Below are 16,799 nucleotides of genomic sequence, written 5' to 3'. Positions count from 1 at the left end.
CTCCTAAATTTCTGATGTAATTTCTACTTTCTGTATTTTATATAGTTCACATCTCCTTTACTTTTATACTCTAACACTTTGGCTATGGCTAAGGTTTTATAAATCAATACCCAAATATAGACAGAACCCTAAACTAATTTTAATATCAGTAAAAAAATTAAAAACGTATCTGTCATGTATTAAAACAGCTAATTAGATTTTACTATGTAGCAAGTACCATGCCAAAGTTTTTCATGGATTAATTCATTTAATCTTTTCAACAGTCATGTAAGGTAAGTAGTATCCTCATTTAACAGATGAGGAATCAGAGTTTAAACAACTTGCCAACAGCCAGATGGCTAGGAAGTTGTGGAGCCAGAATTTAAACCAAAATAGCTTGAATTCAGAGCCCACATGCATAACAACTCTGCCTTAGTGCAAAAGATAGCTGCACAACAGTATGCAAATGAATGATGTATGATCTGCAATATAAAACAATAAGTGGTAACTGAACATGGTGGTGCGTACCTGTAGTCCCAGCTACTCAGGAGCCTGTGGTAGGAGGATCCCTTGAGCCCAAGGGTCCCAGGCTAGCCTGGGCAAAATAGCAAGACCCTGTTTCTAAGGAAACAATTTTTAAGAGTCAGTAAGTGGTATTGTGAAGTCCACTACAGTGGAATTTCAAAGAAGATTCCGTAATGTGTCATAAAGAATAATAACATATTAGATGCAAGTTTTCTGAAGAACAAACAGTACCTATCTCATTCCTGCTTTGCCCTCATAGTAATGCACTGTTTCTGCTCATGTGTGAGTTTCCAAGTTACAGGTTGGTTTTTGGTTTGTTTTGCAAGAACAGCTAATAGCTGCCAACTTCTCGACTTGTCAAAATTGTATATTTTAGGTATCTTGGTTGGCATATAGCAAGCTTAAGAAATAGGAAGAAAAGGGATTTATATATTTTGTGTTAATATCATAAGTGAAAATGCTGCTGTATACACTGCACATTGAAATCTAAGTGCCTCAACAATATTAGAGTACACAGTTTTAATCATCTACTTTTAATTTTACTAATAGTTCTCTTTATTTTACTGTAGCTGAAGTGAAATGTGCTATTATTTTTCACACTTGATAGCTAAAAGACAAAGAGACAAGGGAGGAGAAATTTCAATAAGATTTCAAGAAAATGCCTAAAATTATGACCTCCAATACTTATATTAAATGTTCTAACCCCAGTACAAATGAACACATTTTTTTTCTAGATGAAATCTGATAGCCTCTAGCTATTACTAAAGCTTAGCGGATATTGGATGTATCAAGCATGTCACTGAGATCTGTGAATAATAAAAACAGGATGCAGATACAGAAACATTAATGAAAAAGCCTATAGCAAGATTTTTCTTAAAAAGATAGGTGGTATAATTATAAATAAAAAACGAAATATGGGCACAGTTAAAGAAGATATTAGAAAGGTTTTTTAAAAACCTTATGTCAGTAAACTTGAAAAGTTAGATGAAATGAAAAACTTCCTGGAAATATATAAATTACCAAAACTGACTCAAGAAGAAATAAAAGTGTGTGAAGATTTAAGTTAGTATGACAGAAATTAAAGCAGTTACTTAAAAACTTCACGCAAATTAAGCACCAGGCCCATATAAAATTTACAAGCAAAACTTTCAAGGAACTTTCCAATATTATGCAAACTCTTCCAAAAAATAGAATAAGAAAAAATATTACACAACTTATCATGTAGGCTCGTATAATCATGATAATAAATTCAAAGAAGGATAGGAAGATAAAACACAATTATACGTGATTTCAATTATGACTACAGATGCTATAATCCTAAACAAAAAGATAGCTAAATCTTAAAATGTATGAAAAAGAAAACACACCATGATCAAACAAGATAATACATAATATTATATGTAATAATTAGAGGATAAACAGTAGTTTCCAATAGCACAAAAATATGCGTTAGGTAAAAGTCTAACAAAATACATGCAATAGCTACATGTTAAAAAACACAAAACATTGATGAAACAACCAAAAATACCTTAAAGTTGTTCATATGTTGGAACACTCAATATTTTCAAGATGTAAGTTCCCTAAAAGTGATCTGTAATTGCAATGTGATTCTGATAAAATTATTTGAAAAAATATTTATAGAAATCAACAAGCTTATTCTAAAATTGATATCAAATAGCAAAGGAATTAGAATAGCCAAAAAATTTTTGAAGTTCATAAAGTTGGAAAACTTTAACTGTCTTATTTCAAGACTACTATAAACCAAAGTAATCAAGACAGCATGGTGTTGATGAAAGGAAAAATACGTAGATTGATGGAGCATAATAAAGATTCCAGAAATAGATTCACCGGTAAATATCCAATTAATTTTTGACCAAGGTGCAGCAAACAGTGTTTGAATTATTGGAAAACCATATCCCAAACAATGACCCTTGATTCATACATCCCACTACATATAAAATGTAAGTCTAAATATATAACAAACCTAAATGTAAAACCTAAATTATAAAACATCTAGCTGAAAATATAAGGGAAACTCTTCATGATCTCGAGTTAGGCAAAGATTTCTTAGATATGACACCAAAAGCAAAATCTATAAAATAATGGATACACTGGATTTCATCAATATTTGAACTTTTTTCCTGTATTGGGGTAAAAATAAATAAATAAATAAACAAACAGAAAAACAAATAAGTAAAAGATTTGAAAACTTCCACTCTTTGAAACAGAATGAAAAGATAATACAGACTAGGAGAGCAAATTTGAAGAACACATAACTGATAAATGACTGGTACCTAAAATATATAAAGGATTTTTAAAATTAAAAAAATTATAAAACATAAAGAGGAATGAAAAGTGGGCCAAATATTTGGACAGATACTTCAGCAAAGAAGATAAATAAACATCAGATAAGCACATGGCTCTACTTTGGTTGGTTTTACCTCTCCAAATCTCATGCTATAATTTGATCTCTGATGTTGGAGGTGGAGACTAATGGAAGCTGTTTTGGTCATGGGGCAAATCTCCCATTAATGGCTTTGTTCAGTCCTTTAGGTAATAAGTGAGTTTTCACTCTACTAGTTCCCTCAAGAGCTAGTTGATAAGAAAGAGCCTGATATCTGCCTTCCTCTCTCTTGCTTTCTCTTGGATGTGATCTCTGCACACGTGGGCTCCTCTTCCTCTTCTGCCATGAGTGGAAGCAGCCTGAGGCTCTCGGCAGATGTATATGCTGGTACCACGATTTTATACAGTCTAAAGAACTATGAGCCAAGTAAAATGTTTTTCTTTTTAAATTACCCAACCTTAGATATTCCTTTATAATAACACAAATAGGACTAAGAAAGACATGAAAAAAAAAAGTTCAATATTGTTAGTCATTAGGAAAAAGCAAATTAAAACTTCAATGAGAAACCAGTACATGCATATTAAAATAAAATTTAGAAATAAAATAGCAAGTGCTAGTAAGTATTCAGAGCATATGAAATTCTGTCAAAGATGAAGTTAAAACATTGAAACTAGGTTTTATTCAGCAACTACTAGAGACTGGGAGAAAGACTCGACCTGTCTTTAAATTTTTCCAGAGGTGACTGGCCTTTTAAAGGAACAACAAGGCAGTAGGGATGGGAGAGAGATCAGGGTTGAAGTGAAAAACAACCAGGGGTTGTTCTGTGTAAATGTGATTTGGCCAGCTGTGTCTGCTAACTGGCAATTATGGAAGTCAGGATTCTATCCTCCCATAGAAACTGAGAGACAGAAGCTCCATCTTTCCTGATGATTACATTTCAAATGATTAGCTTTCAGATCCTTGATAAAGACATTCTAGAGATACATATACATCTCAAAGGGAGAGAGAAAGGATTCACAATTTTAAGTCCTTTTTAGTAAATGCTCTAAGAAGGGAGGTCAAGGGCATATCATCAACTGTTGGCTAAAAAATCAGAAAATTCTGAGCTTTCTCAGGCAGGAATTTTAATGTGGGGCTGGGGTCATCTTAAGGACATAACTTTGCACTGCTAGAAGACATGCTAGAAAGCTGGTCATCACTTAGTGCAGAGGTTTGGATGAAGTCATGTGCCCTGAGTTAATGCAAAACTACAGTCTCCTTGGAAAGCAGTTTGACAATTTCTTTTATAAAGTTGAAACATGCACTATTCGTTGGGCATGGTGGTGCATGCTTGTAATCCCAGCTACTCAAGAGGCCCAGGTGGAAGGATAGCTTGAGCCTCAGAGATCTAGGCTGCAGTGAGCTGTGATTGTGCTGCTGCACTCCAACCTGGGCAACAGCATAAGACCCTGTCTTTTAAAAAGTGAAATATACACTTACCATACAACCCTGCAATCCTACTCCTAAGTATTTACCAAAGAGATATAAAATATATTTTTGTTAAAAAACCTGCATGTGAATACTTTAATGGCTTTATTCTAGCCCAACACTAGAAACAATTGGTAAATGAATGAGTATGATGTGTGGTACATCTAAACAATGGAATACTACTCAGCAAGAAAAATGAAGGCACTACTGTTGCACACAGCAATGCAAACAGACCTTAGATGCATGTTGCTAAGTGAAAGAAACCTGACTTAAAAGGCTACTATATGATTTCATTTAAATCATGTTTCAAAAAATGCAAAATGATAAGCCTTCTGGTTTCCAGAAGCAAGAGTTGATTGTAAAGGGGCATATAAGGGAATTTTGGAGGGTGATTGAACTCTCTTATATCTTAATTTTGGTAGTGTTTTTGAAAACTCATAAAATCATATAAGGGTGGATTTTAATCAATGTCATTTATGCCTCCATAACCCTGACTGAAAAAAGGGTGAATTTACAAATGTCAATTCTACATTTGCACACACGCATAAACAACTAGAAAGTACAATTTTCTTAAAAGACAATACTTACAATAGCAACATAAACTATAAAGTACTTGTCAGTAAATCTCACAAAATATGTGCATGTCCTAAATTTTAAAAAGTGTTAAAAGGCATTGAAATATATTACATAAGACAAACAAACAGAGAAATATCACATGTTCATTAATTAGAAGACATCCTTGTAGGTATGTCTGTTCTCTCCAAATTTATCTATAATTGAATTTTAATGCAACTCCATTCAAAACCCCAGCAGGGTTTTCCTGTAGAACTTAATAAGCTTACTAAAATTTAAACACACATAGAAAGAGTAAGAATAGAGATAATACCATACCAGATGTTAGGTATAATTATGATGCTATAATAATCAGGACACTGTGGTGTTACTGGAACAGAAAATTTTCCAAAGGAATATAATAGAGATCCAAAAACAGACCCACGCATACATGGAATGGTGATTTATGACACAGTTAGTGTTTAAAGATAAATTTAGGTGACCAGGTGCAGTGGCTCACGCCTGTAATCCAAGCACTTTGGGAGGCCGACGTAGGCAGATCACAAAGTCAAGAGATCAAGACCATCCTGGCCAACATGGTGAAACCCCATCTCTACTAAAAATACAAAAATTAGCTGGGCATGGTGGTGTGCACCTGTAGTCCCAGCGACTCGGGATGCTGAGGCAGGAGAATCACTTGAACCCAGGAGGCAGAGGTTGCAGTGAGTCAAGATCACACCACTGTTCTCCAGCCTGGTGACAGAGAGAGACTCCATCTCAAAACAAAACAAACAAACAAACAAACGAGAAGATAAATTTGGGCACGTTTAAATGCTAAAGAGTTTATTTGAGCAGACAGAGGTTCATGAATTGGGCAGCACCAGACCACAAGCAGTTGGGGCTCTGCGAAAGAGGTACAAGGGGAAAACTTATTAAGGTAGTCTGCAAAATAAGATTTTAAAATATATATATGTATACATATTTCATTATTTAAAGTGAGACAGTAGCCTTAAAATCCCAAGTGAGAGGTTAGTTTATGATTGGTTCAGCTCACGTTTTCTTGTCTTAGGCTATGACCACCTACACTGAGATGAGCACTGATTTCCTTACATATAAACCAAGAGTACTGGAGCCACCTCAGCCTCATCACCTCCCAATTAATTTTTTTTAAACAGTTGCATAGAAGTCCAGTGGGGAAGAAGAAACCATTCAATAAATGGACCTGAAAAAGGCTTATCCATGTGGAAAAAATGAAATTGCATCCTGTCCTCATTCTATAAATAAAAATAAATTTCAAATGTATTTCATATGTCATTGTCAAAAGCAAAATTTTAAAACTTTTAGCAGAAAATAAGAGTAAAGGACTTCGTCTTTTAACTTCAAGCATTTCTTTATATTGCTCAAGAGAGTATAAATAAGTATGCATGTAGAAAAAGATCAATATTACCTTGTAAGTTTAAAATTCACATACCAAACAATGCAGCAATTCCATATATACACATTTATACGTTCACACATATTATACAACAGCAACATTTCATAACTAGTGGTATTTGAGGAGGTTCATTTAATTATTGTTAATTTTAAAAATAACATTTCATTAAAATATTTCCCTAACAGCTGAAGACCCCATGTCAATATGGAGTAAGCATATGTGGCAGTTAGAGGAGAACAGATAAGCATATTCATCATGTCCACAAACCAGATTATTGAAAAGTTTATCATACATTTGAACAATTCTTGCTTTGGCAATGGTTTTGGATGTTGTTTTATTTTAAATGTTTTTTTATTCTTAGTCACATTGTTTTCAAAAATTTGAACTTATATTGGCCAATACTTACATACACGTAGCATAAGAATCAGTAGTGTTCAAAGGCAAAGGGAATAGGGAGCATAATACTGACAACAGGTATATAAATTTGCTTTGGGATCATCTCCATAAACCCATACATTGAATCTGTCTAATTAAAATTCTTATTCAGCAGGTTAAGATACTTGAAAAACATTTTTAGACACACCCTGAGCAGAAAGGGAACCCACTGCCTTGAAGGGAAGAACCCATTCCTGGCAGGAAAGGTTACCTGCTGAGTAAAGAGCCCTTGAGTCCTGAACAACCAGCAGCCACAGGGAGTATGCAATGGGCCTTGGGCTCTGAGACATGTTGGCTTCGGGGGGTACCTGGCACATTCCAGGCTGTGGCGGCTATGGTGCAAGCTCCTTTTGTTTGAGAAAAGCAAAGAGAAAAGTAAAGGAGACTCTGTCTTGCACCTTAGGTACCACCTTGGGCACAGTGGGGTAGAACAACAAGTAGGCTCTTAAAGTCCCTGAGTCCAGGCCTTGGCTTTTGGACAGCATTTCTGGACCTGCCTTGGACCAGAGGGGAGTTCACTGCCCTAGAGGGTGAGTCCCAGTCCTGCAAGCATTCAACATAAGCTGATGGAAGAACTCTTGGTCTATAATCAAGTGTCAGTGGTGGCCTGGTAGAACACCCTGTGGACAGGTGGTGGTGGTGGCCATAGGGAGAGGCCTGCAGGAACTACAGGGAAGAATGGGCAAAACTTTGCATTGTGGTCTGAGTGCCAGTTTAGCCACAGTAAAATTGAGTTTTACTCAATTTTGGTAAATTCCTAAGGTTTTAGACTCCAATCCCTGGTTCTCAGAAATAGTTTTGGACAGATCCAGCACCTGGGGGAGCTCACCAATCTGAAGAGAAAGGTCTTGGCTAAGGCCCAGTGCTGTGTTGGCTTCAAGTCTGACCCAACACAGTCCCAGTTGTGGTGGCCACAGAAATGCTTGCATCACCATACCATTAAGTCTAGTGGCTCAGCAGAAAGACAGGCTCTATTTTTTGGGTGGAGAAAGGAAGGGAAAAGAATAAGACCTGGTAAGTCAGAGAATTCTTTGAGATCTTATCCAAGGCCATCAGGATGGAGGTACCTCTATGAGTCTGCAAAAATTGGGCTTGGGGCCCAAGTCCCTGTGAATACCGGAAAAGTTGTCCCTAGAAAGACAGGCACAAACAAGCCCAGCCTATAAAGACTACAATAAATACCTAACCCTTTAATGCGCAGACACCAAGGAACATCTACAGGCATCAACACCATACAGGGTGAACTAACTCCAACAAATGAACTAAACAAGGAAGAAGTGGCCAATCTTGAAGAAACAGAGATATGTGACCTTTCAGACAGAAAATTCAAAATAGCTGTATTGAGGAAACTCAACTCTAAGATAACACAGGGAAGGAATTCAAAATATTACCAGATATATTTAACAAAGAGATGAAAATAATTAAGAAGAATCAAGCAGAAATTCTGGAGCTGAACAATTGAACTGACATACTGAAGAATGCATCAGAGTCTCTTAATAGCAGAAATGATCAAGCATAAGAAAGAATTAATGAGTTTGAAGACAAGCTATTTGAAAATACAGTCAGAGGAGACATAAGAAAAAAGAATAAAGAACAATGAAGCAAGCCTGCAAGATCTAGAAAATAGCTTCAAAAGAGCAAATCTAAGTTATTGGTCTTAAAAAGGAAGTAGAGAAACAGGTATAGGCAGAATGTTTATTCAATGGGAATATCTCAGAGAACATTCCAAACCTAGAGAAAGATACCAATATTCACGTGCAAGAAGGTTGTACAACACCAAGCACATTTAACTCAAAGAAGATTACCTCAGGGCAGTTAATAATCAAACTTCCAAAAGCAAAGCTGATGATAATGAAAAGACCCTAAAAGCAGCAAGGGAAAAGAAATAAATAGCATACAATGGAGCTCCAATACGTATGGCAGCAGACTTTTCAGTGGCAACCCTACAGGCCAGGAGAGAGTGGCATGACGTATTTAAAGTACTGAAAAAAATTTTATTCTAGAATTGTATATCCAGACAAAAATATCCTTTAAGCATGAAGGAACAATTAAGACATTCACAGACAAACAAGTCACAGAGATTTTGTCAGCACCAGAACTGTCTTACAGGAAATGTTAAAGAGAGTTTTGTAATCTAAAAGAAAAATACATTAATGAGAAAGAAGAAATCATCTGAAAATAAAAAACTCACTGGTGATAGTAAGCACAGAGAAAAACATGAAATATAATAACACTGAAATTGTGGTGTGTAAACTACTCTTATCTTAAGTACAAACACTAAATGAAGAACCAATAAAAATAATAACTACATCAACTTTTCAAGACATAGTACAATAAGACACAAATAACAAAAAAGATGAAAAGCAATGGACAAAGTAAAAGTGTAGTTTTTATTAGTTTTCTTTTTGTATGTTTGCTTGTTTATTTGTGCAATCAGTGTTAAGTTGTTGTCAGTTTAAAATAATGGGTTATGAAATATTTGCAGGCCTCAGTGTAACCCCATATCAGAAAACATAAACTGGATACACAAAAAATAAAAAGAAAGAAATTAAAACATAAAAAATCACTTCACTAAAACAATAAGAAAGAAGAGAAGACTGAAAATAATAAAACACAGAAAACAAATTAATAAAATCACAAGAGTAAATCCCTAATTATCGATAATAACATTGAATGTAAATGGATTAAACTCCACAATCAAAGGACATAGAGTGACTGAATGGATGAAAAAACAAGACCCAATGATCTGTTGCCTACAAGAAATGTACTTCACCTGTACATCAAGAGTGATATAGAAAAATGTGTATAGCTTTGCTCAGATAATAAATACTTGAGACAATCTAAATATCCTTCAACAGTGAAACACATAAATTGTGGTATATTCAAAAAGCTGAATATGATAGTGAAAATAAATTACCTCTCTATGTATTAATATGGGTGAATTGAAATAACATATTAGTCAAAAAAGTAAGCCACAGAGGAATAAATAGATGTGATATTTAATATTATATGTCAAATTAGCTGGGCCACAGGGTGATCAAATATTTGGTCAAACATTATTCAGGTGTTTCTATGAGGGTACTTTTGGACATGATCAACATTTGAATTGGTAGATTTTGAGTAAAGCAGATTGCTTTCCGTAATGTGAATGGGCCTCATCCAATCAGTTGAATGTATAAATAGAACAAAAAGGTTGCCCTCCTCCAAGTAAGAGAAAATGCTCCAGCAGAGCAGACTGTCTTCAGACTTCATCTGCAGCATCATCAGTTCTTTCTGGTTCTATGGCAGATGGCATTCAGACTCAAACTGGAACATCAGCTCTCCTGAGTCTCCAGTCTGCTGCTATTTAGACTGAAACTGAAGCATTGGCTCTCCGGGATTTCCAGTTGCTGGCCCACCCTGCAGAATTTGGGATTACCAGCCTCCATAATTGTGTGAGTCAAATCCTTATAATAAATTACTTTCTATATAAATTCATATCCTATTAGTCCTGTTTCTCTGCAAAACCCAGACAAATAAAATATAGTAGGATTCCATTTATACGAAGTCCCAAAATAAGAAAAATAAACAGTATGTTATTTTGGGATATATACACAAATGGCAATACTATAAACAAAAACAAGGCAATAATTAAAACCAAATTCACAGCAGTGGTTACCTCTTGGGGGAAAGCAGGAGGATATAATCAGACATAGGCCCACAAGGGCCTTCCAGAGTACTGGTAATACTCCATTTCTGAACCTGGGTGTCAAGTACATAGTCATTTTTCAATATATTCTTTAGCTTATAGAGTTGTATTTCATACAGCGATACCCCAATGCACACACGCTCACACAAGCATGCACACACACACACACTTTTAAAAAGCATATATAAGGAAGCATTACAAGAAAATATAGGATAAAATTTTTTGTAATCCTGGGATAATCCTGGGATAGGGAAGATTTTATTAAACTAGACAATAGATCCCAGAAACTGTAAAGGAAAGGGATAAAGGACTTGAATATATAAAACTGGTAGATTATTTATGATATTATACACTGTTGGTGGGAGTGTAACTTAGTTCAACCATTCTGGAAAGCAGTGTGGTGATTTCTCCAAAACCTAAAAACAGAACTACCATTATACCCAGCAATCCCATTACTGGGTATATACCCAAAGGCATATAAATCATTCTACCATAAAGATACATGTACACATATGTTCACTGCAGCACTATTCCCTATAGCAAAGACATGGAAACAATATAAATTTCCATCAATGGTAGACTGGATAAAGAAAATATGTACATGCACACCATGGAATATTACCTGACCATAAAAAAGAACAAGATCATGTTCTTTGTAGCAACATGGATGGAGCTGGAGGCCATTAACCTCAGCAAACTAATGCAGGAACAGAAAATCAAATACCACATGTTCTCACTTATATATGGGAGTTAAATGATGAGAACACATAGACACAGAAAGGGGGACAACAGACACTGGGGCCTACTTGAGGGTGGAGAGTGGGGGAAGGAAGACAATCAGAAAAAATAACTATTGAGTACTAAGTTTAGCACCTGAGTAATGAAATAATCTCTACAACAAATCTCAATGATACAAGTTTACCTATATAACAATCATGTGCATGTACCTGTGAACCTAAAATAATAATTTAAAATATCTCTGTGATTTAAGATATCTATTTAATTTTCTTTTTTTGACAAGACTAATCCATAAAATGTGCAACATGGAAGTATTTGAAATATAGCTCACAATAGAAAAAGAATGGTTTCTTTTATTTGCTAATATACTAAAATGAATAATAGTTTTAAAAAGAAACAAAAATAGCATGCGTTTAGCCTAAAAAAGAAAAAAAAAAAAAAGAAGAAGAAACCAGAGGAAAGAGAAGAGGAAGATACCTTTACTACAGAGGAACAAAGATAAAAATTACAATAGGCTTCTAATATAAAACCCTGCAAGCAAAAAGAGAGTGAAATGAAATATTGAAAATGTTGAAAGAAAAGAAAAATAATAAAACTATTTTCAACATATATATTACAGCTAAGCATCAAAGCTTAATATCCTCAAAAATAAGTAAGTACCTACAAATTGATGAGAAAAAACAAGCCATCAGGAAAAACAAATGAACAAAAAACATAAATAAGCATTCTAAAGAAAAATACACTTGGCCATTAAAGATAGGAAAATATGTTCAATCTTACTAGCAATCAAAAGAAATGCAAACTACAATCAGATAGCATATGTTTGTTTTTTTCCTTCTAATTGTAAAAACTGTAACAATATTTCAGTTGGCTAGGTTGTACAGAAATGGGAATTTCGACACAGTACTTGTTGGGGTATGATTTTGAAGGGCAATTTGTCAGTATCCTTTAAAGTTAAAAGTGGGCATACCCTTAAGCCCAGCAATTCTGCTCTTGAGATTCTATTTTATGAAGAAATGCTTGCACTGTGTCCAAAGATACATTTACAAGGTTGTTCACTGCAGCATTCATTGTTTTTATTTAACTTTTATTTAAGATCTGGGGCATATGTGCAGGCTTGTTATACAGGTAAATTTGTTTCACGTGGGTTTGTTGTACAGATTATTTCATTACCCAGGTTTTAAGCTTAGTAACCATTAGTTACTTTTCCTGATCCTGTCCCTCATCCCACCTTCCACCGTCAAGCAGGTTGCAGTGTGTGTTGTTCCCCTTTATGTGTCCATGTGTTCTCATCATTTAACTCCCACTCATAAGTGAGAACATGTGGTATTTGGTTTTCTGTTCCTGAATTAGTTTGCTAAGGGTAGTGATTTCCAGCTCCATCCATGTTCCTGCAAAAACCATAATTGTGTTCCTTTTTATGGCTGCATACTATTCCATGGTGTATATGCACCACATTTATTTATTCAGTTTACCATTGATGGACATTTAGGTTGATTCCATGTCTTTGCTATAGTGAGTAGTGCTGCAATGGACGTATAGGTACATGTCTCTTAATAATACAACAATTTATATTCCTTTGGTATATGCCCAATAATGGGATTGCTGGGTCAAATGGTAGATCTGTCTTTAGGTTTTTTGGGAATTGCCACACTGTCTTTCACAGTGGCTGAACTAATTTACACTCTGAACAACAGTATGTAAGTATTACTTTGTCTCCACAACCTTGCCAGCATCTATTATTTTTTGACTTTTTTTTAATAATTAGCCATTCTAAATGGTGTGAAATGGTATCTCATTGTGGTTTTGATTTGCAGTTCTCTAATGATCAGTGATGTTGAGGTTTTTCTTTTCATATGCATGTTGGCCACATGTATATCTTCTTTTGGAAAGTGTCTGGTCATGTCCTTTGCCCAGTTTTTTTATGGGGTTATCTGTTATATTTTTTTCTTGTGAATTTGTTGAAGTTTCTTATGAATGCTGGATATTAGACATTTGTCATATGCATAGTTTGTAAACTTTTTCTCCCATTCTGTAGGTTGCTCATTCACCCTGTTGATAGTTTCTTTTGGTGCACAGATGCTCCTTCATTTAACAAGATCCTATTTGTCAATGTTTGCTATTGTTGCAATTATTTTTGGTATCTTCATCAATAAATCTTTGCTCATTCCTATGTCCAGAATGGTATTGCCTAGGTTGTCTTCCAGGGTTTTTATAGTTCTAGGTTTTACGTCTTTAATCCATCTTGAGTTTTTTGTTTGTTTGTTTTTGTATATAGCGTAAGGAAGAGGTCCAGTGTTAATCTTCTGCATATGGCTAGCCAGTTATCCTAGCATCATTTATTGAATAAGGAAACACTGCTACATTTTCCCAAATAACTTGCTTTGTGAGGGATGGCTGAGAATGAACCTTCTGGGGATTTTAGAAGGGAAGGAATAAATAACTTACAGTCCTGTCTTTGACACCTGAGTTCAGGAACAAGTGAGAGAAAGAGATCACAATCATGTCTATTCATGATAAATGCGGAGGACAGGACTTGACTTACATAAGCGGTCATAATGGACTTTCTAATATTTTATTCCTGAGGAAGATAAATCAACTGATCCAGCCACAGTCGCAGCTAGATAACTAAAGGCCTCCACACATGCACACACCAGAGAATACCGCTATGGAAAATCGGGTCCCAGAAAGCATTAAGTCAAGTATTTGTTTCTTCTTGTCAATTCACCAATCAGGGAAATCACTCCACCTCCTCTAGGGAGGAGCAAATGAAAAGGTAAAGAGTGTACTTTCTGTGTTTCCATTTAGAAAAAGAAGAGTGGAAAGTTATTCCCTTCTATGATACTATGAGGCCTGGGGAATAAGGGTTTCACTCGCAGATCTCTCCAGTGAGTCTTGATTTGGTTGTGTACTCTTCTGTTGGTTAAGCATGCTTCTCTGGTGGTAGATGCAGATGCAAGTCTACCCTGGTTTGGAGGAACTTCTACTTAAATGATCAGTTATCCTCAAAACCATTCTGAAAGGTATGTAAGATATTCATATTATTTCCATTTCACAAATAAGGTATTAGGGGTTCAGAGACATAGAATAATTTACTGTGTGACAGGATTGGAACTAGACCAACAGACTCCTGTGTAAAGCTTTTATGCAAATGCATGAGTTATTTCATTCATTTAACTTCCCACTGTCTTGCTTATTCACTCTGATTTATTCACTTATTCATTTATTTATCACTTTTTAATGTGTCAGACATGGAAGCACATATTAGATTTATTTGGTATGTATTTCAATGCAGAAATTTGTTGTGTTAAATGTTTGTGACTTGACTATGTAGGTTATCAGTTTCTATTATGTAATGAGTTAATGTGTGCTTTAAATTTCACAGACTTTGATTTTACACCAGTAAGCTGAGATTTCACACATTATAGAGATTTCTTATGTTAACATTTGAGAGAAATAGTAACCGTAGTTATTTCTCTGGCTTACAGGAGTATAAGCATTTTCTCCTTTCTCCTTTTGTGTGCTTTCCAACTTTTTCTCCAATGTACAAATATTTTTATAACATCCATGAAAATATATTCTTTTTGAAGAAGGATCTAGACATAGGAGTCATTAGCATTTAAGCTGCATATTAAGTTGGGTATGTGGATGAGATAGTATATGAGAGTGAATTAGATGAAAAGTGAACTAATAACAATCTTGAGGAATATTCATGTTTAGGAACCCAGATGAAGAGAAAGCCCACCACACACACACACACACATACACAAATTCTGATAATAAGCTGTCAGAGTGGTAAAAGAAATAGGAGTGATTCCTTTCATCTAAACTAAGGGAAAATAAGACTTTCAAGAAGGGAAGGATTGAGGGTATCAATCTCTACAGAGCAGCAGTCAACTATAATAAATACAGGAAATTGCCTATGAGATTTGGTGCTTCTGGGGTCACCAGTGACATTTTCAAGAGCAGCTTTAATAGACTGACTGTAGAAGAGGCCAGGCTGTTGTGAATTGAAGAGTTAATGGGAAGTAAGATGAGGATAGTAGAGAGTTTTTTTGTTTTTGTTTTTGTTTTTTTAATGTGGCTGTGCCTTCTCTAGAAAGAACTTGTTACTTAGCAGCTATTTAACCTACCTTCATAGAAAACAAATAAAAGTTTCCTTCTTTCTCCTTGGAAATTTACAATTAATTTTTAGAATGGAACTAGTTTGCTCATCACGGAGATTTGCTCAGCAAGAATTACAAGGATGAATTAAATAAAATATGAAAATGCCTAACACGGGGCCTGATACACAGGAGAAACCCAACCAATGTTAGTTTTCATAAAGAAATGTATCAAAACAATAGCAGTGGTTATGTCAAAGAAAGGATAAATGCTTTTCTCTTCTGTTTTGTCCAGTTACTTTTTTATTTTGATGTTTTACTTTTTTGCCTTTCAGAGAACCCAATTCAAACCAACTGCCAAATTGCCAACACTCAGAGGAATCACAGGGAGTCTGGCTTAACTACATCAGAGAGTTATTTTTTTAAACCTTCTTATCTTCTCGTTCATTCTTGTGCTCATTAAGTCCTGGTCACCAAGGTCCCACATCAGTTTTATATTAACTTCGTTTTTCCTTATAATCATCTCTTGAAATAATAGGGTCTCCAAGACCTATTGGATCAGGTCTGTTCAGGCAGCTCTTCTTTTTTAAATTTTGAGAAGTAAATCTTATTAAGACATACAGCTGGGCCAGGTACGGTGGCTCACGTCTGTAATCCCAGCATTTTGGGAGGCCAGGATGGATCACCCGAGGTCGGGAGTTTGAAACCAGCCTGGTCAACATGGCAAAACGCCATCTCTACTAAAAATACAAAAATTAACCAGGTGTAGTGGCACGCACCTGTAATCTCAACTACTTGGGAGGCTGAGGCAGGAGAATCACTGGAATCTGGGAGGCAGAGGTTGCAGTGAGCCGAGATCACACCACTGCTCTCCAGCCTGGATGACAGAGTGGGACTCTGTCTCAAAAATAAATAAATAAATAAATAAATAAATAAATAAATAAATAACAGCTGAACTCTCATTTATGTTACCATCTATGTCTATTATTGGTAGAGATATATTTATTGCAGGTTTACCCAGTTTCCTGTATACTCCCTTTAATATTTATACATTTACCAATAGAAATGATTAGTACATATTTTCACTTCATATAGTCAAATATATGCTTTAAAGAGTAAGATTATACCAGGCACCCTGTTAAGTGATTTATTTACACTGTTTAAGAGAATTGGATCCTTGATCTCATTATCATTGTACTATAAGTAAAGAAACCTAAGTTCGGGGAAATCAAGTAACTTTCTCAAGGTTATACAGCTTGAAAAATGACTGAAGCATGAATTGAATTCACGTAGGTCTGGCTGACTTTCAAGCTCCTATTTTTAACCACTGCTTAGGGTTTCAGGTTGTAAAATTACTTTGGGGAGTTTTCTTTTGTTCTTAAGTTTTATCTTGATTGCGTTTTCTGAAAAGTTGAATTTTACAGTGAACACCGATATAGCCACCACCTAGGTTCTGCAATTAACATTTTATAATACTTATTTTACCCCATATCTGTCCACTTACCCATCCTATTTGTCTGCCACTTCTCATTT

The 16,799-nt window shown here is 35.2% G+C and overlaps 1 long non-coding RNA gene across 1 annotated transcript; it reads left to right on the top strand.

Moving 5' to 3' along the window:
• Nucleotides 1–718: 718 nt before the first annotated feature.
• LOC139360824 (uncharacterized) lies at nt 719–6,169 on the top strand. The gene is made up of 2 exons (XR_011618338.1): nt 719–805; nt 5,937–6,169. It is a non-coding gene; the product is annotated as an uncharacterized lncRNA (long non-coding RNA).
• The last annotated feature ends 10,630 nt before the right edge of the window (nt 6,170–16,799 follow it).

This window comes from Macaca nemestrina, chromosome X (genome assembly GCF_043159975.1).
Source record: "Macaca nemestrina isolate mMacNem1 chromosome X, mMacNem.hap1, whole genome shotgun sequence".
Lineage (NCBI taxonomy): Eukaryota > Metazoa > Chordata > Mammalia > Primates > Cercopithecidae > Macaca > Macaca nemestrina.
Note: the sequence above shows the minus strand (reverse complement) of the source record. Positions and strands in the feature narration are given on the sequence as shown.